We start from the raw sequence: 22,933 nt of genomic DNA, 5'->3' as shown, positions 1-22,933 counted from the left end.
CTCCACCGGCAAGTGGTGGCGTCTCCATATGAATGAAAAATTCTGGAGAGGGACGTTAAACAATAAAAAAAAAAAAACATTAGTGCTAAATGTGTTATGACAAATTTACATGTAGCAGCTGGCAGTGTTTGGTGAACAAAATAGTCTGTCGTGTCAAAAATACATATGGTTACATTTGCTGAATGCCTCCCATTGAATCAACTGTGATCTGCCGAAGCCGATCACTAAAACAGAATATACTGAGTTTTTTAATCGCTATACACTTCGCAAATTCCTCTGAAAATCAGGTGACAACTAAATAAATAAGGGAATTTGACGATGGAAAAGCTGAAGTCAGCACGTTTTTTCTTAAAATTTAGTTGTCAGTGTGCCATCAATATCTTTCTCTTGTAAAATATCCAAATATGAAATAGGCGTGTCAAACTCTATTGTATCCTTTTTTTGAGTTCAATGGAAATCAACATTACTTAGAAAGAAATAAACATCGTCGATTTATCTAAATGTAGAATTGAGGACCACGTCAAGAGACTTTTTTATATAAAAGTTTCTGAACAAATTCTTCTTCATATGAATCTTCACAATGGATATTTTATAACACTCGTACAAGGTAAGAAGAATTCAAAATATAAATCAAATGAAGAAATGTTTAATATTCAGTAGCATTTAAAATATACATAAGGATGTAAAAACATAACTTCCTCTTTATATAATTTTTGATATTGATGTCGATCGGTGATAATAAGTTTCCATTTATAATATTATACATCATCGATATTTCTGATGATTACTAGTATATTGACATTGTTATCACATATGTGTAAACATTTTTTTTACGAATACGTGAGCTTCTTTTAGACATATGACAATAAAATTTACACTCACCAAACACGAACTTTTTTTTAATCAATGTGTGCATGTCATCTTTTTATGTCCGTCCCTCTCGGATTTTATAAACCTTTAATATATTTGGCTGCTTCTTTTTCAAAGATTGAGTCTTTTGATATATACCCTCAACTTTCAATGTTTAGAAACGCAAATTAAGTAAGGAATTACTTTTTTCAATTGAAAATATGAAATATTTACATGTCCTAAATAAGATAATTCTTAATGACTTTTTATAAGATAATCTTATATTTTACTGATAATGTATAACAAATATTGCCTTCAGATTTCCTTAACTTAAACTCCTTAGCTTTGATTCAAATGATATTTTTTATTATATGAAACGACATTGCATCAGTTACATACGATCCACTCTAGGGTACAGTCCACTGATACCTTCCCGTATGATATACATTCATTGAATGTTTATTTTAAGAGAAGTCTGAATTTTCTTTGAACAATAAAGCACTCCTCAGAAGAAAGCTAGTCAAATTTTGTCCTATTTTTGTCTGTTTAAGAGCCATTCTCTGTAACGACTTGAACTTTTATATAGAAGCTGTGGCACGCATAGTCTCAGAATTTCTCCAAACTCTCTATGATAAAAGTCTTTGATACCGTAAACTCAAATCAGACAGAAATTGGTTGCTACGAGACATGGTTACTATGGCAACATGTCCTAAAGTTTGAAAAATGGCATTTTTCAACATGTTCAGAGTCCCACAGTTAACGTTTGCAGCAAAACAAACAAGTGGTAATGATTGTTTCTGAAAGTTGAAGACCTGATGTCTTAAATGCATGATAAACATGTTTGGTAAATCAACTATTACATACGTTACTATGGAAACAAAGTATTCAAAAGTAATAATTTTGATCATTTAATTTTACATTATACACTTAAGAATAAAAAAAAATTATAGGTTGAAATGCAAGCAAATAATGGACAAAAGATCCTTGTAACATATACCAAGGAAGAAATATGATATTTCTTATAGGTTGGCAATGGTTGCCATGGTTTTAATACCAAGAAGGGATTTTAAATTTACTCTCTAAGACTTATTGATTAAATCTAATCCTATCTTTTTAAAAAGCATATTTCTATATAACTAATGATCAATTTTTAAAGATGTTCATATGACCCTAATTCTCACATTTCAAAAAATTCCAATTCAATTCTTTAAATAGAGCGTTGCTATGGAAATAAGCCGAAAAAATATGCATAAAAATCTTTAAAATATTCTGTTTCCTTGGATAAGTACCCTTGTATGTAGATTCCCAAAACTTTTATGATTGGTAATTATGAACAACTAACCTGACTTTCAATTTTGACTGCCACCCAATCTCTAACTGGATGCAAAAAGCTGGCACATAGGGTTTAATATTGATATAAAATTAACAAAATCGCACATTTTCCCTTCTTGGTTACCATAGCAACAGTGTTGTATTTTTCAACAAACGTTATCAATATATGATATTCAACTTTTGTTTTACCAGATAAGTACTATTCAAGGTGAGTCAAATAATATGTTTCTTGAATAAAAGGTAAGTAAATTCCTAAGGCAGCAAAAAAATATCACTTTAAACGACTGGTACATTATTTCCATGGTTACACTGCAAAGTAACAATTAATCCCAATTTTTCTTATGTTGTCGGTGTTGCAAGGTCCTAAGGATATATATGTGCCAATCATGAAATTTATTATTTTTCCTGAAGATAGTAGCATTAACCCAATCTTAGCAACACATTTTGGATGGTAACACTCAGTTACCATGGCAACCATGAAAGTTATTTTTAGAATAATATTGCCAATACCTAATTACTTAAGGTCAAATATTTTCATTGTTTTTTCTTAGGTTGTTGATTGAGTTTGATCATTTAACACCTATCATTAGTGAATATTGTGCATTTTTCTGCATTTTTCAGCATCTTAAATGTATTCCAAATGTACCCATGGTTACCACTTACTTAGAGATAAATTCTAAACAGCTTCTTTATAGCATAAGTGGCAACAAGGTGTCAGGTTTTGGGGAGAATGGTTTGTTATTCTTATTCTTTATTAAGGCTTAATAAAGATTCAAAGTTGCTGAAAATCTCAATTTTTTCAACTTTTCTGGCTGTTACCATGGCAACCAAGACACATAGCAACGGAATTTTATTTGATATATGTCTCTGGTGTCAAGTTTTAATAATTAGCAAAGTTTCATCAAAATCGGTGACCATGCGTGGCAAAGAAGTTTAAGTGTTTACAGAGAATCGCTATTAAAATCTCGAAGTAGGAAGTTTTCAGAGTGTGCATTCATCAAACAACAATTAAATTCAGTTTCTTTCCTTTCAAAGATACCTGAACAATGAGGATGCTTTTCATAGTGGAATATTCTCTTCTGTAAAGAATCTTTTGTCTATTCAGATGACCCACTTAATTTGAATACATGAAATGTTCAATTAAGAGTGGGCAAAGGGAAATATTCCCCTAACATTTCCAAAGATTAGGTTACATATCTATAATATAAAGGGCAAATGTGTAATTATATTTAATAATCATATCAAAATACTACTGGTCTTAGAAATTCTTTTAAAAGCCTTCACTTACCTTGAAAAATGAAGAAGAAGAATTGTTTGCATGTCAAAATGGAGATCGTCCATCGAAAAAAAAATTCACTTTACTTTCAAACGTTGATAAGACAATTTGAAGAATTTCTAAGGCAAGTAATGTGATAACATAAGTAATGAAATGTCTTAAGAATTTTTTGCATAAAATACGATAGACTGTTTAAGGAAATTAGAGAAAAAAAAGTCCAAGACAAGCACATGTTTTGTTTGTTTTTTTGTTTTTTTTTTGTTTTTTTTTTTTTGGGGGGGGGGGCGCAATCAGCAAGATTCTTTTGCATGTGTAGTATCAATTCTTTTCTGGTGAGCTACAGCTTTGTCACAAGTTGTGAAGATGCATAACATAAAGCAGTTTAGTAAGATTTGTCTATTATATAACATCATAATATAGGTTAAAATAAATATTAAATGTCTGTCTAAAATGATACGCATTATAATAATAAATGTGAAAGAAACTTTATACAACAATGTCATCGTTTCATGAAATTTGAAGATACTGACAAGGATTTGAGTGACGATTATATATATATATTTACATTCCACATGTATTTTGCTTATAAAGTATGTGGAAAGATACGGCATTCAAAACACCATAACACGGACAGGAAGGTCAAAAGTTAAAAGTCTGATTTTCTTGACGTCACAAATGTTGAACGCAGTGAAAGTGCATCATTTGCACAATAGTCTTTTTTACTCAATTTTTTTAAGCATGCACATTTTGACTAGTATTATCTCATTATTTGCAAATCTCACGAAGAAATGTGTATGTAGGGGTGGGGTGGGGGGGGGTTCAGATCTAACAAATATAAGAAGAGGGCTCAAATCACAACTCAGAAATATAAGAAGAGGGCTCAAATCACAACTCAGTGAGAACAAAAATGAAAATCAAAACTGAAGATAAACGATAAAAATCTTCCGGTGAAAAATTTTGCATAATTTGATAATTTTCATGTATACAGAAATATTAGGGGAGGAATAGCACCTGACTCCCTGTGACTACATCTACTGAGGCAAATTATAAGGTTAAATTTTCTCTCAAAATAGCTAGAATTGAAGAGCTTAGGGAATTTATGGCCCCTATTGTTCCAACCGGTCACAACTGAACCCGCATTTTCAATCATCAATATCCCTGATGAAGTATTTATACCATTTTCCTTCTCTCTTTGTTATTCTAATATAATGATTTTTTTAAAAATAAGCTACTTTATATTAGATAATCAGATGCACAATACTTGTATAGTCAAAACGTACAGGCATGTATTGCTGATCGGACAGATTTGTATTCATTTTTACATTCTCTTTTAAATTGAAACGTCTCCTTTAAGGTACGAAATGCATAAAGCTATTTTATTTCAATACAAGCCCCCTGCAGACAACAGATTTATTTTCTGTCAGTGACGAAAGAGATGAAAACAAATCCTTTAAAAAGCCATTAGAATTAAATGTCATTTATTCAGTTTGAACCCGATGTCCCCTTCTTGGTTGCTACTTGCAAGTTCGTATGGTCCAAGTTCTTCACCATGTAGAGAAAAACTATTTTCACCAACCGGCATGAGATCAAACCTTCGCTTTGTAGACTGACAAAGGAGAGACTTAGCATGATCATTGCTCCAGACGTCCTCAGATTGGCGTTGATCAGACTGAATTTCAGGAATTTTCAGTATTTCTTTATCATTTTCAATATTGATACAAGAACTATTGTCTTTGAGTCCGTCCGTGTTTCTTCGACCATCGAAAAGGAAGTCATAGGGACTAATGTTCCTCGGATCAGTTTGTGATGATCTATCATTGTTACTTGTACGAATGGATCCATGGTTTACCCTCAGTACAAGTGTACTATAACAAGCTTCTTCATAGCTGTCATAAATTGCATCCTCGGGTGCCTGAGCTCCATTCTGAGTTCCCTCAGCATCAGTTTCCTCCTCGTCACCGTATAACGCGTTGTGATGTGCAGTGTCTATTGAAAAAAAGGAACAGTAAGATTCAAGTAGTGTTTTATATATAAATTATTCATATTTTTTTCATTATAGAATTAATTGAGAAAGAAAATGCAACACAGTTGTTTAGTTATTTTTTTTCTTTATGATCACTAATACTATTATTACAGTGTAACTCAATGCTAAAAATTATATTAGATTGAATTAATTTTAAAGCAGATAGACACAATAAACGTTATATGAAAAAATTAACACATTATACATGTATGCTTATTATGGAAACAAAAAAGTCAAACCAGTAAGTAAATTTGAGGTATTTAAAAAATGTTTGACTGTTTCATCATGGTTGAGCCATACTTATGTTCTTTATATTACCTTTAGCTCCCTTTCTTTTCTTTGAAGTATACCGGCTATAAAAATTAATCATTATTAATCAAAATCATCATAATTTAATTAAGATCATACATGTTCATTTGCTCAATTTATAAGATATAATAAAATTATTCTGACCTGTAAACTAATCCTGCAGATAGAAGGAAGAAGACAAAACCTGCGCTCGCTACATGTAGTACAATAAGTAACATGCTTTTAATCTGTTTGAAGGCAACAGGACTGGTGGAGGATTCAGTAGTGTTAAATAGGTCTATCTAATTGAAGAAAACTATGTAGTTAAGACATCTTTATTGAATATTACATCTGGATTTCAAGATGTTTGAAAAATCTGATGTGTAAATAAAATGTAATTTTTATCCTCCTTCAATACCAGAATTGAAAGGAGAAAAGTACTTCCGATTACATATCGGACAGGACAGTAAACTTTCTAAACCTTGCTTGATTTAATAGTTCAAAAATGCTATTATGTTCGAATGGTCCCTATAATGACCCTGCCCTTGCAAATGCAACCCTTCGTTGTATTAATGACTTACATATTCTTTCTTAACAATTGTAAGGCTATTGTGTTTTCATACAATTTTAAAGAACTCTACTTTTAATAATAACCTCGTTTACTTGATCAGTACAAATTGCTCACGACGGGTGTAACTGCTCGATAAGGAATTTTTATTCCTCCTAGGCACCTGATCCTACATATGATGTTTCTAGAGTTCTGTGTTTTGCCCTTTTAAGCTTCGTATTCTTTAACAGATTTATGAGATTTATCTCCGTTCGTCATCTTCTCCTTTTCCTTAAAATTTATTTCCTTAAAATTTATACTACATTTTCAAATTAATTTTCAATAATTCAAATTTATTTTAAATTTTAATTTAAATTTCAAATTTAAGATTAATTTAATTAAAATTAATTTTAAAACAGTTGTATTTTTCATTTGAACTAATTTTCTAGTTTCGAGCAGAATATGTCAGTATTACAGCAAATTCAGACGTGGTGTAAATCAGATGTAGATTCTCAAAAACTCTAAATAACTCTTAGAAGATTTAGAATTAACCATTTTTCAAAAATCAGTAAAATCAAAACATACGACTTTTCTACACTAAATACAACCATTGCTCATGATAAAAACTTTTGATATCATAGACAACTGCTTCTTCAATGAAAATGAAACTCGGAAATTTTCGTATTTTGTTATTGGTCATAAACAAAAATAGTTTGTTAAAAATGACTCTGACTCTACATACAAGTTCACTGAAGTTGATATTAAGTTCCTCATTGACAACATTTATGTAGTCTTTGGAGACCAAGTCTTCCAATAAACTTAGCCGACCTGTTTTCCTATGCTTATGAAGGAGAATTTATTCAAAAACTTCTACATGAGAAGAGAAAAGAACTTGCTGTCCCCTTCATTTTTTACATTCAGACATATTAATTGACGACGTTTGATCAATTAAAATAGTTATTTCTCTACACATGAGGGCTTTTCGGAAATTATTGAGACTTTACTTCATAAAGGAAAGAGATAAATTCATGAAAATTCGTCAACATTTCATCAAGAACAAATTGGTAACATTTCTAATTAAAAGGATGATTAGGAAAGTCCTGGTGAAAGTAAAAATTTGCATATGTCCATTGACTCGGAACAGCATCACTACTTCATTTTAACGTCACGCCAGCCGTAGATCTTTTCTCATGTTGAAACGATAGGGAAGCGTTAACTCTTCTTTCTCTGTCATCACACATAACATTCTAGAAATCAAACTCTCTTTTCTTAAACGATTCTTTATTTAATAAAATAAAATGTGTGCTGTTGCTTCCCCAATGTAAAATTTCATAAATGTCATATGCAGGTTGACTTGGCATCATGCACAATCGACTTTTGCACAGCGGATCAAAGTTATTTAGTCCTAGCTGAAGAACTGTAGCTCTCTGCTTGAGAGAATCGGACAGATTTTCCAGAGGGCTACAGATCCAAGCATTAAAAAAAACCTTTCGATATACGGCGACGCTTTTTTGTCGCTCGCTTCGGGTTTTTTTCCCTTATATTTTATGCGTTCCCCGGCTTCAAGAATGGTATCGTTATTTAACCATATATTTTACGCCAGTTCTTAATACTTTATTTACCTTTCAACTGATCCAAACAGACATTTATGGTTTTGGAATGTCAGTTTTAAAAAATCGCATTCCGACGCCACTGGGAGTCGTGCGGAAAAAAGACTTTCAAAGGACATAGACTTTCCGAGAAAATGTTAATTTAAAAAATCGGAGCTTCAAATATCATGCAAACTGTTTATAAAAAAGACAATCTGATTTTTTAAATAAAAAAAAAAAAAGAAAGAAATCACATAAATAAAGCTCGGGCGTGTTATTTTAGCATGACACCAATATGGACGTTGGAATGCAATTTTTTAAAACTGATACTCCACGACCATAAAGGACTATTAGGAACCGTTGGAGGTAAATAAAGAAATTGGAATAGGAGTAAAATATATGGATAATTAACGGATACTGTTCATAGATTTTTATTGTTTGTGATTTTTTTTAGATCGATCACTGTTCGTTATCTTCACTTTTTTCATCTGTGTTTCAACTATGTATTAGGTGGTAGAACATTTAAAAGATGGACCGTGATTTTTGCAAACTACTGAAAATACACTTTCTCTTATACTATTACAAATTTAGGAGGGAAAATGAAACATTTGTATCTTGTGTGAGTACAATGTTAATCTTATTATCGCAGGAAGTATATACATATCACAATATCATTTTTTTTTTTAATTTACCGTTGTTGGTTTCAGTTGTAATTCCAATTTCCTGAATTTTGTCTCCTGATATAAAACACGTTTTTGTCTGAAACGTCTGGGTAAGTGCTCTCTCAGTGCTGTTGAAATCTGCTGAGTCGTTTTCAAAGCTTCTTGATTTTGCTACACACCCGCAAACTGGATGACAGTACTCTTTTTCTCCGTCACACATGCAATTCATGTTACAAAACAGGCCGTAATGGTTGGGTGGGCATGTATTTTTGCAATTTTTCCCAAAAAATCCTAGCTTGCACTCTTTAAATAAATTTTTATGAGAGTTAGATTGACAACAACACGAAGAAAACAATTGTTTACAACGAAGTATAAAAGTAAATCTGAGAAAAAAATACTTTGCAGAAAAACTTTTCTAAACATATTGAATCATTGAGTTTTTGTTCTTTCTCTAGACGATAAGCTTGAAGCACGATATTAACATACCGACGCATTTGTTATCTCTTTCTTCATAGTTAGGGCAACAAATAGCTTTGTTTTGCCTGTAAAAAATGAATAACATAAAATGAACAATAAATATTTAGAACATAGCATTTTTTTTTAATTTCGATACTCTTATGAAAATAAATTTACCTTCCAGATTCGAATTCCAAACATACGTTTTCCCCTGTTAATGCATATGCTGATTCGTTTACTATGTAAATCAAAAAGAACATCACTTTATTTAACAATACGTGAATTGTAATATAATGATTCAACATAACGACACACCAGATTAGTATCAAATTAGGAGAATGGCGCTCAGGCAAAAACACCCCATCTTCTTTCATGAAAATGATGTGATATATTTGAAACCTTCGTTAAATTTTAACAACACTACAAATATCAGGAAATATTGTGATTAAAGTACGCCAGCAATCGAAATAAATGATACGCGATGTTTTATTAGACTGAAGGTTAAATTGGCACATAATTAAAGTAGTGAATTGGATATTCAATTTTTGCTTCTATTGATATAAAGTGAAGGAATCCCTTACAAAAAAACATTGTAGTTAACTAAAGTTTGCTATAGTTTACTGTAGTATCAAAGTTTTTGCTATAGAAAATCAAAGTTTTTACTACAGTAAATCAAAGTATTTTTACTAGGGATATCAGATTCTTATTTTTTGTTCTCCAATTCAAACATGCACATTTTTTTTTATATTTAATGGAATTATGACTTGTATATTCACATATTATTTTCAGGTTTCACATACTGTTATCGAATTTAAGAGTTTTTAAGCTTTGAAATTTCAAATAAAAGTTCCAGAGTAAAGTTTCAAAGTAAATCAAAGTATCAAAGTTTTTACTATAGTTAACTTTAGTAAATTTTTATTAGGGGAACGTTTCAATGCCTTGAAAATTAATAATAAGCTTTACAATGTCCTTGTATCCATTTATGACGCTGCGATTGAAATTCAACAAAATAAATTTTAATACATCTTTTTTTTCGAAAATGAGGTTGTCTTAAATTGAAAATTCATTATACCTTTGAAAAATCTTTTATTTTTCCATAGGATATCTAGTAGGCATACTGATTATATCATTATGAGTTAATAACACTTTACCAAAGTTGTAAAATGTACTTCTCCTTCGTCCAGCTTTAATGCCCCATAGTGGGGCTATGTCGTTAATATATTGAAAATACATCAGACCATTGAAAATGTCTTTATTCATAAATATCTGGCAGACAAACTATTATGTGATTTTATTGAAGACATGAACCTCCATCAAAAATTTTGGCCATTATATATTTAAGTTTTCGATTTCCTTAAAAAAAAAAACATTGGATAGAAAATTCACGATCTTAAAGATATTGTTCCTCAGCCAGGAACAGTAATCCATGAAATAAACAGTTCTTTGAGTAAGTCTGAAAATTAAATTGAAATTGAATTTTCACTCTACGCTCCTAGACATTTCAAAGTCTCTGAAACAGTCTTGTAAAAATGTGAAATTTGCGTTCCATGAAAGTACGAAAATACAATGTAATTTCGTTTTGGATAAATCAAATTTACGTTCCACCTATTGAATAAACAAATGTTTAGTAACATGAAATGATATAAATGTAAGAGATCTGTGATATCTGGCAATGACCTATGCTATTTGTACATCTACACATGTTGTATAAGAATTGAAGTTAATCGGAAGAGTAAAATACCTCTGACTAACTTTAAATTTAAAATAGTGTTTGACTGCCCTCTCCCGATTCGGGATAAAAAGATTAGGTTGGTAAGTATCTGAGAAAATTTGTTTTCCCAGAAAATTTTACCATCAGTGCTGAATTTTCAAAATCTTTTTTCCAAAATGCATAAAAAAAATAACAATTTCTCCCTGAAGGTAAGAAAAAGTTTTGTTAAAGATGCTCCATCAGAATAAATAAAATGCCATTTTTTCGATGCCTGAATTCAAAGTATATTTGATTTTTTTTATATTTTCCCTTTATCAACTTTAATGATAAATTTGGAAGAAAATACAGTAACAATTGATTATCCGTACACCACTGGTTAAAAATTGCCAGATTGGACAACCTACCTGATTAGACAACATTTTAAACAATTGAATTTACTGAGATGGACTTACACTTATTTTCATGATAGACAAGATTTTGGAATACGAAACATCCTGAATAGACATGTTTTACTTCAACATAGGTAAATATATATTACTTTGTGAACTGAGTGACATTTTCATTACCATTTTCAGTTACTTAATTGCTGTTGTGAAGAACCCGAGGTACGGAGAACCTTAATTAATTTCAAAGTATTCTAAAATTTAAATAAACGTAAGAGTTTTGGGAACAATTATTAATAATCTGAGTAAGAAACTAGTATTTTGGATTAAAAATCAGCTCAGAAACATTTTAATCAAATATTTCACGAAGGCCTACGCTGAAAATATACCTATTTATATTATTGACCTCAAAAGTTTTTACGGAACGTGATTAGGGAAATTAAATGTGCATAATGACAGGCTTGCCAGATAAAGTTCTCCGATAACGATATAAAAAATATTACAGAAATAAGAAAAGCAAAAAATATGGAGAAAAAGAAAGCTATATGTATGAAATATAAATAAGATGTCAAATGTTATTCAACTTGAATAAAAGCCCCTTTTCTGATTGCAATATGCAATTTCGTATGGCCGGTGTTCTGTATTCTGTAGAGCAGAGTAGCCTGTAAATAATGTCTGACGTCAAATTGTCGCTATGTAAAGTAAGAAAGGTAAGAGTTGTTAGTATCATTTCTCCACAAGCCTCCACTGGTACATCTGACTTAATACTACGAATTTCTGAAGTTTCTTTATTGAGATAACTATAAATACATGTAAGACAGGAACTATTATCTTGAAAGTCGTTCTTATATCTATCTTGAAAGTCGTTCTTATATCTTCCAGCATTAAATCGAAGTCTCATGGACTATTTCTTGATTGGTTCAGGTAGTGACAATCGTTCAGTGTTATCGCTTTATAAAACCGATCCATGGTTTACCCAAAGTACAAGTGTCCTATTACACGCCTCTTCATAGTTACCATATAAAGGGTGCTCAGGTTCCTTAGCTCTACTTTTCCATCTGCAGCAGCATTTCCCTCCTCATTTCCGTATAACGCATCGTGATGAACAATCTCTGTTCTATAGAAATATACAATCGCCATAATAGGCACATATATTCTTTTCCTTTATCTTTAAACAGTCTAAAAATGGCAAAGACCGACGAACCCTCTAAATATTCAAAAATATCTCACATGCAATGACCAAATGTCACCACTTTATCCAATATATCAGTCATAAACATCGATGATCGTTTCTCATTGGACAAAATAAATTAATGTAAAGCATAAATATAAAATCATGTACATGGAATGTAACACCATTTACTGATTTACTAATGAAAAATTTTTTTAATGATCGTAGGGAATTATTTAAATTCCAAAATCGTATATGAGATGGGTTTTGTTTTTGTTTGTTTGTTTGTTTGTTTGTTTGTTTGTTTGTTTTTTTTTTTTTGTTTTTTTTTTTGTTTTTGTTTGTTTTTTTTGTACTGTTTAATCATGAACCCTCAGAAACATGCATTTTGAATGTTCTTTACATTACCTCTGGGTTCTTTATTCTCATTTAAAGTATAATATCTACTAAAATTCATTATTTAAAGAATAAAATGCTTTCTTTAGTTGTAAGTACGGGAATTAATGTCGCAGTTGTTGCAGAAAAAAGCAATAGCTGCGACGTTAATTCCCGTACTAACAAACAAAAAAAAGACATTTTATTGTTTATATTTATATCTTTATTAAAAAAAACATTCAAAGTAAATATTAAGTAAAAATTAAAATATGTGAAATATTGTATTATAGATGTGTACAAATCATTCTACATGTTGTATGCATAACTGATGGAATAGCCGTTGATTAGAAATCTAAGCAGGTGGTTTGCTTGGTGTTGTTTACTGACTGATGAACGGCAATGGTTTTGATAAGAAATAAAGGAAATAATATTCAGTGGATGTAAATATAATATAATTAAACATATTCCCCATAACTTAGATGAGCCAGATACGAGATATTTAATACTTTACACCCTATTTCCTCCTGCGAAATCTTATATTTTTGAAAGCAGGAAGCAACGTGGTATTATCAGAAATTTTAAAAATCAGTTTGAATTGAAATGCTGTAATAATGAAAGAAAACTTTGTGCCCGGAAGGAAAAAAAACGGAGATATGGGTTCGCCAGAAAGGGCTAAAGAAAGAAAACCAATACCACTCAAGGCTCTGCAGAGGTACAAAGAGTCCCCTGAGGAGGTTAATCTTCCTATCTTTCTTCTGTCGATGTAGTTAAAAAAAACTACGTGAACACATTGAAAGCTTACCCAATAAGCAAATATATGTACTTCTGATTGTATAGCATCTCTATTGTGGCATATATCTGCCCTCTACATGCAAGATAAATTATGTCAACGTGCAAGAAAAGTATGTCAACATGCAAGAAAATTATGTTGTCATGCAACTTATTTATGCAACATTAAATGTAAACATGAAAATCAGACTTTTTAAAAGGGGAGCTTGGCAAAAATAAGTTGCATGTCAACATAATTATCTTGCATCCCTCCATAATTATCTTGCGTGTTAACATAACTATCTCATATATATATTGATATAAATAAGTTGCATGTTGACATAAATAAGCCGCATACCAACATAGTTACCTTACATGTAGACATAAATATCTTGCATTTTAATATAATTAACCCGCATGTTGACATAAATAAGTTGCATGTCAACATAAATAAGTCGCATGTCTACATAATTATATCGCCTGTCTTCATAATTATATCACACGTCAACATAATTATATCGCCTGTCTTCATAATTATATTACACGTCAAAATAATTATATCGCATGTCAGCATAATTATGTTGCATGTATACGGAAGCGTAAAGGTTTCTACACTTGTTGTGTTATATTGTTGTACATCGTCTTACTTTTCATTGTCTTATCAAAATATGATCAGGCCATAGGGAGTTGCTATGCAAAATTTCATTTGCGAAAGCTCAAGGGTTGTCGAGATATCGTGCGGAAACGAAAATGTCACAGACAGACAGAAATACAGACGGACGGACAGACAGACCCAAATTAATATCCCCCATTTTCAGTGAAAGCGGGGGACAAAAATGGTCGTTTGTGTTTAGTCAAGGCGTAAACAGCGTTCACGGTTGAGCATTGAAAAGTGGACAGTCGTATCGTTGTTTCAAAATTTATTTAATTTAGAATTAATAACACCGGTCATTCTAATTAATTAAGCTGTTTGAAACATTTTATGATTTTTATCGTGTCAAATAAAAAAAGCCAAAATGTTTGTATTGTATAAAACAAAACGTAATTAATTACTATGAAATGAATTAAACTTGTTTATGATGGAACGAATTTAATTACCGGCGACCTGTCGTAATCTCTCAGAAAAAAGATAATTAGTTTTCTAGGTTTTTTTTTTTATTTATTTATTTTTTTATCTTCAACAGTTTTGTACCAAATTGTTTATAAAATATTGTGAGAGAGATAACAGCATTGCAGTCAAAAATTAAACAAAATAATTGAAAATCTTCATTAAAGAAACTAAAAGGACTATACCTTACAGTATTTATAACGCCTTCTGGAGCTTAATTCAGATTTTTTATATCTTCAAAAAAATCAATATTTATTAATTTTTTTAAAAATTAGATTCATGAAAAGTACTTGGAGAACATTTAATTATATTCGTAGCAAAAACTTTAAGAAAACTGTTTGAACAGAATTGTTTTACAACTTGTGCAGTGTTTTATTAGTAGGTGTCATGTCAAATATAAAATGATAATTTCTTACCTATATACTTATTTTGCATTAGATCTGGGTGATTATACATAAATTAAAGCATTTTCTTTTATTTGATTGATTTATTTGCTATGAAATATATCAACTTTAAAAAAATATAGATGTGAAAATATTGATTTCAACTTGAGTTTAAAGATTTCGATGCAGTAATCTCGACATGCAACAATAAAAATATATGTATAGTAGTATTATCGATATAAATATGCTAGTATTTCTAGGGGAAAAGTATGAAAAATTGTTCTGGAACTAATTCAACGGGGGCAGGAATTCTAATGAAACGTCACGTCACTCAGGATTTAGTGACGTTTTGAAGAAGAAGGTGGGAGGAGATGAGCAGACATTAGATTGTCCCCACTGAACCAGATATCAATTTACAATCTTCTTATAAATAAAAAATCAAATATTTGCAAGTCAAGTAAAAAAAAATAGTATTTCTTTTATTTACAACAGTCTTCAATCTCTCTTACCGTTCACGGTAGCTCAGTCGGTAGAGCGCTCGCTCCGTGATCGGGAGGTCGTGAGTTCGAATCTCGGCCGCGACAGACCTAAGTCGATAAAAAATAGGTAGCAACTGTTCCTTCGCCATGCGCTTGGCACTTTGAAGTGAAAGTTGCGGGTCCTTCGGATGAGACCTTAAAAACCGAGGCCCCGTGTCACGACAGGCGTTGGCACGATAAAGATCCCTCACTGCTCAATGGCCCTGAGTGCCGAGTAAAGGTCAAAATTTGAAGCCCTTCACCGGTATATGGTGACGTCTCTATATCAGTGAAAAATTCTCGAATGGGACTTAAAACAATATACAATCAATCAATCAATCAATCTCTCTTCGAAATAAAAATCATATGCTTGCAAAGTATGCATAATAGATATTGTGATGAGTAAAATAATTATCTACTGGTGCTTCCCCTACACGGTTTCAATGTTCTCTCACTAAATACATGTAGTACAAGGCCTATTCGTGGATGCATCGAAAGTAACAGTATTGTTATGGTGTAAAATATGACCTTTTTGGAAATAACATAAATTACTATGTGAATTAACTTTTCGGACTTTGTGTAAATTGTTATCAAAACTTTTCGTATATTTCCGCAAATGTGTTAAATTCTATAAATTCCGCACAGCCTTAATCCCACCCGAGGCACAATCAGAGATGGACACTTAATCCCTTGATTGACTTCTGTTTATATTTATTGACACTTAATCTTTCATCTACTTTAATTCTATTATATACATGTCGCTAAAATTTCATCATTCTCTCAATAATTGTTTGATACTTGATTTCTTTATACTTTTTGTTAATCCTTTTATTTTACTCTTTCTTTGTTCAGTATGTATGTTTTGTTGTTAAAAATTATAGTCAGTTGGAATCAGACCTTCGGTGCTGATAGTTCCCAAACCCATACCGTAAAAGTATTATAAAGGTGACGCTGGTTATATAAACTCTGTAAATATTTGATGTTCGTCATCACAGAGATAGGCCACATAGACCTGAATCTCTGTACGCTTGGAACAACTCCCCCCCCCCCCCCCCCCCCCTGACTGATCAATTCGATAATATATATGCATCTTATACTTACTCCTGGCAATTAATTATACGTTTATAACAGGAAGAAAAACTTCTCTTCAGCAAGTTTACTATGTCCTTTTTGTACATCGGGTTCGTTGCCATTATGCAAATTTTAATGCTAGACTTATTAGCACTACTTCCTAAAAGCTCTTCGATATATAAACATTTACATGACTCATAATGATATCAAATGCTTTACCATTATTTCCGTGCCCATTCACATCATTTTTTTCAATATTATGCTTTGACATAAAATGCCTCGTTTTTCTTTTTTTATTATCGCGTTCGATGTCATCTGACGTTCTAGAAGCTTCTTTTGATTAAGACTCAGATCGGATATAAACTGAAACGATTTGCACATTTTTTTAATCAGTAATCAAAACTTATTTCTTTTAAATAACGTAAATCAAATTTTAATTGAATAATTCATTAATAACGTCTTATCAAATAATTAAACAGTTGCATGTTGTCAGTTTCATTAAAAATTGTCACTAACTTGGATCCGCCAACCGGAAACACCACCTTACTCTCTTTTTTGCTATCTCACGGCTGTTTATCGAAAATGAAAGTAAACTTTTAATTTAATTTTCGATAATTACTATGCAAGTGAAATCTCAATATAGTTTACAGACATCATCTCATACCTAGTGTTAAATTAGAGTAGTAAGCATGAACTCTGGTACAGGCGATTTGGAGCTAATTTGCAAATTATAAGTCATGATAGAATATTAGATAAAATTTCAAAATCAGCAGATTAGATCTAATTTGTGATTGTTTTTAATGATGTAATATCATTTTTGTTCCATTGCTGATATTCTGCATATTAAGCTAAATCACAAGTTAAAAGGAGGGGATAGGGGTGTCAACCAAATGAAATATTTGACAAGCAAAAGGAAAAAAAGATTTGATAATTCAAATCGATTATTTTGGGGATAAATTTACTACTCAGATCAAAAACGCTGGAGGAGGGGGCACAAAAATACTCTTCCCAACCCCAACCTCTTCAAATGTAGTGATGGGCGCAGTAGCCCCTTATGACTACTATTATCTTACTGCTGATATGTCCCCTTCTTCCTTCTTTAAAACCTCAAAAATAATATATCTATCACATTTAAATCGTATACGTTAGCAAGTATACGATACAGATTTTGTCTCTGAATCCCGAATGAAGTGACGTTTCACTAGAATTCCCGCCCCCCGAGATGGAAATTCTAAAACAATATTTTTTTTTTAAAATTTCCCAGGAAATATCAATATATTTATATGGATATACCCATACATTTATTATGTTAAAACATCTAGATACAATTTAAAATATGTTTACGAATGAGTTCTAAAGATTTATATGTTGATAAGACAATAAAAATATGACAATGAACAAGTTATATCACAACAAGTGTAGAGACCTTAACGCTTTCATAAGATTGTGTTTTTATGAATGTATATAATTTTTTTAACATCTTCATCCTTTGCTTCAGAGCCATCAAACCAATTTCAACTAAGCTCTAACTTAAACAAATAGAATTCAAATTGTTTACATGAAGGGTAGATTGGAGACTGGGAAGTTGACATTTCACTTGTAACTCTTGATTATATAAATCATACACAGTTGGTCATGAACACATTTGCTTAAATTAATAAAATATATTTAAATGTTAAGTTCATTAAGCATTTGTTTCTAAAGTGATTTATGCATAAATTGATTGACACTCCAAATGATATCGCTTCCTCTAACAATACTTCACGGAGACAGGAAATACTGAAATAGTGCTGTATGCAAAACAGGAATTTCTGAAGTCTATCAATACAAGGGGTGTAACCGGTCGACAGGGGATCCACCTCGGCACCTGATCCTACCTAGCTCTGGAATTCCCGAGGTTCCTTGTTTTTTGGCCCTGTTTACAGATTTGTATTAAATATAGTATTTTGAAGAAAAAAAATCACTGTTCGTTATTTTCACCTTTTCCGTATCACTTCATAAGTTTAAATTCATGAAAAATATTGAAACTGTGTAGTCTTTATGAATTATAAAATATCAAACAATCTATTTTCAGAAGTTTTTAATTGTAACAAAATATGGAGATAAGGCAGTAAGCTCAAAAGTCATTTGAAACAATAGATATTTGGGGCAGAACAAACACGGACCTCTAAAACATCAGAAGTGGGATCAGATGCCATGGAAGAGTAAGCATCTCCTGTCAACCGGTCATACCCACCGTGTGCTCATTGTCTTGATCAGGCAGACGGATTTTTCCGTTATTTCCCGATCATGACAAGGAGCACACGGTGGGTGTGACTGGTCGGCATGGGATGCTCACTCCTCCATAGTACCTGATCCCACCTCTGATGTCTTAGAGGTCCGTGTTTGCTCTGCTCCTATTTTGTAATGTTTAATGGACTTTTGAGCTCGAATACTGTTCGTTATCTCCACATATTTCACCAATATGTTAAATTTTTCCCCATGCAAGTATATTTAGCATTAACCAACTATGAAACTTTCTTGTATTCTGATTTGTTGCTTCCTAAACAATTTTCTTCACAATAAAACCGGAGAACTTTTTAAACATCTTAACCCACCTAAGGAAGAAGGAGAAAGAGTGAGAAAGCTGTGGTCGTCGCCAAACGTATTTATAATTAATACGCAAGGGAATGCTTTGCATAAAACAAAGGCATGGACATAACAATGACTTTGTTTCCTAATACAACCGTCAGGGGTCAATTGATTGATTGTATGTTGTTTTACGTCCCATATAGAGACGTCAGCATTTTGACCTTTACTCGGCACTCCGGGCCATTGAGCAGTGAAGGATCTTTATCCTGCCAACGCCTGCCGTGACACGGGGCCTCGGTTTTTAAGGTCTCATCCAAAGGACCCGCAACTTTCACTTCAAAGTGCCAAGCGCATGGCGAAGGAACAGTTGCTACCAAGTTTTTATCGACTTAGGTCAGTCGCGGCCGAGATTCGAACCCACGATCTCCCGATCACCAAGCGAGCGCTCTACCGACTGAGCTACCTTGAACGGTGTCAGGGGTCGATGTTTTTCCTAAACATTGATAGTACAATGTTTTCGTGCTGATTTGTTTACGGGTCCTCCCTTTACTTGATCCAGACAAAGGCTTCATGATGCATGTGACCAGTAGACAGGGAATTCTTACATCTCGACACTTCATCCCATCCCTAGTGTTTTAGGGGTCGGTGTTTCAAATGTAATCAATTTTTATAATTCTTTATTAAATTAATTTTTTGGTACATTGTTGTTCTTTCAACATATCTTTGTTATGAGCTAGGACAAACATGGTAACTATATTTGTGTACATACATCGTTTTTTCTGTGTACTGCATATAGCTAGTAGCAAATGATATTACTTACCCACGCTGATAAATGCAGCTAAATGTAGTATCAGTAAAAATTCGTGATGTACAGCTTTTTAAAAGCAGATGTAGGTTGATTAAACTGGCAATTACTTGTTTCTTTGTCCACTCTTACCTTTGGGTGATTTTGTACAAAAGCTTTTTTTTTATTTACATGAGGTTAAAGCCGAGATCAAAAGTTCAATAAAAAACTCATCAAGACCCTTCTCTACCCACTCAAAACCTTAACGTGATGAATATTGCTTCAAATCGGATAATGATGTACTAGTACTATGAAGTACTACTAATATTCGTTACAGTTTAAATAGTTTACTTTATAGTTTAATTTCTATTGTAAATTAATAGGAAGAAATGTACCAAGAACAGAAAGACCCATGTTCAATATGTACTTTATGTGTAATTATAGATGTCCGAAAGCAAAAACGTTTGGGATTGTTGACCCCCCCCCCCCCCCAACTATACGAATTTAGCTTATTATCAGACATCGATCTTTCGATATCGCCCCTAATGCCTCTTCATATAATCGGTAATCTTCCATCGGTTTTCGTATTGGCACTCGTTTTCTCTCATCTGTTGCTAGTATCACTTTACTATAGTCATTTCACGTTACAGAATGTAAAAACCACTTCTTTGATCAAATGCAATATAAATGAAATTAGCACTGGTTTTGTTCTGGATAAGTTTGAATTTTTTATAATAATCAATAGCCAAAAAATCCCGATTATGGTACCTTCCGTGAAATGACCCATTTGATACTGAAAGGAACAGGGAAAATTATTATTTAGCAGCAGTATATACATATGTTTTGCCTTTTTTCTATCTAAATAGATGCACAGGTTTGAAATGTAATCAGAGAAATTTTATCAAGTTTCAAGCAATGTAAAACAGGTTAAAGAAAAATGTGTCTTGTTTTTAATGCTATTTTTATTTTTGTTTAATTGATATTAACATTAATTTTATTTTAAAGGAGTTATAAAGAAATCACAGAACAAAACTGCAACCTGACCAATTTCTCAAAGATCGAAAATATCATCAGAAGCCAGGGTATGTGTTGTACTAAATTTAACTGAACCTCTTTCATTTTCTTAAGAGTTTTCCGGTAAAATGTACCCATATTCTTAAAAATCTTCCAGTGAAATCTACTTTCTCAATTGTTTCAATTATGAGTTGATTCATCAGGACAATTGAAGGACACATTTCGTACGTCAGTACTTATATATCAAACCATGTACGACAGTATCTAATGTTTATCTACAAGTAAAACTTTAAATGGTATTCCATAAATTTTAAGCTATTAGATTTCTCTAATATTTAAGCAATACGTTGACATGTATCCATTTTTATCATACGTCAGATATGTAATATTGTCATTTCAGAGTTTGAAAATCATGGTATGCTTTCAATTCAACTCAGTGTCGGAATCACAGCTTTTGCCCTTTTTCTTGGATTACTAATTGGAATTTTCTTTGGGTATGATTTCTCTACAACCATGAAATTTCATTCAATTCTATTGGTTAAATAGAAATTTTAATAAAACAAACAATATAACTTCATTTTTAGAAAAAAATGCAAATTTACTGACAAGAGACTTGAATCAACGAATAAGAAGAATAACAACACATATGAAAGAGAACTACAATGTCAGCCTCGATTTTATCAGGAAATGAGACCAATTTCTGCCGATTCTGCTGGCAATGTGGACAATAGTTATGACGAAATTCCAGACATCGAAAGTCTTCCTATAATAGACGTGAGACCTCCTCCTTTACAGACAAGACTCTGAGAATTAATCTAGTATTCAGAGAGAGTTCACTGACAATTTATGATTATTTAAATCAAACTTGCATACTGGTAAAAGAACATTTCTTGCCAATTTGCTATTCAAATTGTATTCACATCGTTCATTTGACTGGCTTATTGTAATGTTACAATGTGAATTAAATATCTGCATGCTTTTTTGAAGCATATTTGATCTTCCCGTCGAACTCAGCTGGGCTGGTCAATATCTTTAAAAAATGTTTACCATTTCTAGATTATGAGTTTACTTGGTTGATTCTGTTAAAATGATCATTCTGTGTCCTAAATGACGAAGTTCCATAACAATAAAATACTTTATTGGTCTCTTTAGATCTCATTATGATACATGTCTGAAATATGGAGATAACGATCATTAATCAAGCTCAGAAGTCCACTGAAACAATAGAAATCGGGATCAGAGCAAACACTGACCTCTTAAACATCAGATGTGGGGTCAGGTTCCATGGAGGAGTAAGCACCCCCTGTCGAGTGGTTACACGCACCTTGTGCTCATTGTCATGATCGGGCAAACGGAAAAATCCGTAGACAATTTAGTGTTTAAATAATAGCCTAACAATTAGTATAATATATATATATATATATATAGCAATATGGGAACCATCTATCCTTCTGTATTCAATAATCCAGAAGTGAAAAAAAGAATTAGATTACATGATCAGTACGTACCGGTCCCTGCTGACAAAGCAGGTAACAACATTGTCTTTGTTTGTAAGGCTCATTATATTAAATGTATTTTAGAGGAACTTGGATTTAATTTTACAAGTGGTAATCCAACAAATACCCATAGTTCCCTTTCTAAGGAAGAAATTTTCAAAATCATATGTCAGTTTTGAATATTTTTAAAATTCCAAACAACCAAAATGAATTTGAATTACCATATCTATATTGGATTCCAAAACTTCATAAAAATCCTTACAAATACAGATACATAGCGGGTTCCAGTGAAGGTTCAACCAAGCCTCTTTCTTTACTCCTCACTAAGATATTAACAGTAGTGGAGGAGAAACTTCAAGAGTACTGTGCAAAAATATATTTGAGAAGTGGTGTAAATCAGATGTGGATACTTAAAAATTCCAGGGAACTTTTGGAATATTTGAAATCACAAGATTTTACCAAAATGAACAGCTTAAAAACTCCTTTTCAACTTTATGCACAACCATTCCCCACGATAAATTAAACTCCAGGCTTTTTGATATCATTGACAGCTGCTTT

This window comes from Saccostrea echinata, unplaced genomic scaffold, assembly GCF_033153115.1.
Source record: "Saccostrea echinata isolate AGI-Se365-2 ecotype Australia unplaced genomic scaffold, CSIRO_AGI_Sech_v1 ptg000030l, whole genome shotgun sequence".
Taxonomy (NCBI): Eukaryota; Metazoa; Mollusca; class Bivalvia; order Ostreida; family Ostreidae; genus Saccostrea; species Saccostrea echinata.
The sequence above is the reverse complement of the archived record's forward strand: the minus strand, read 5'-3'. Positions refer to the sequence as shown.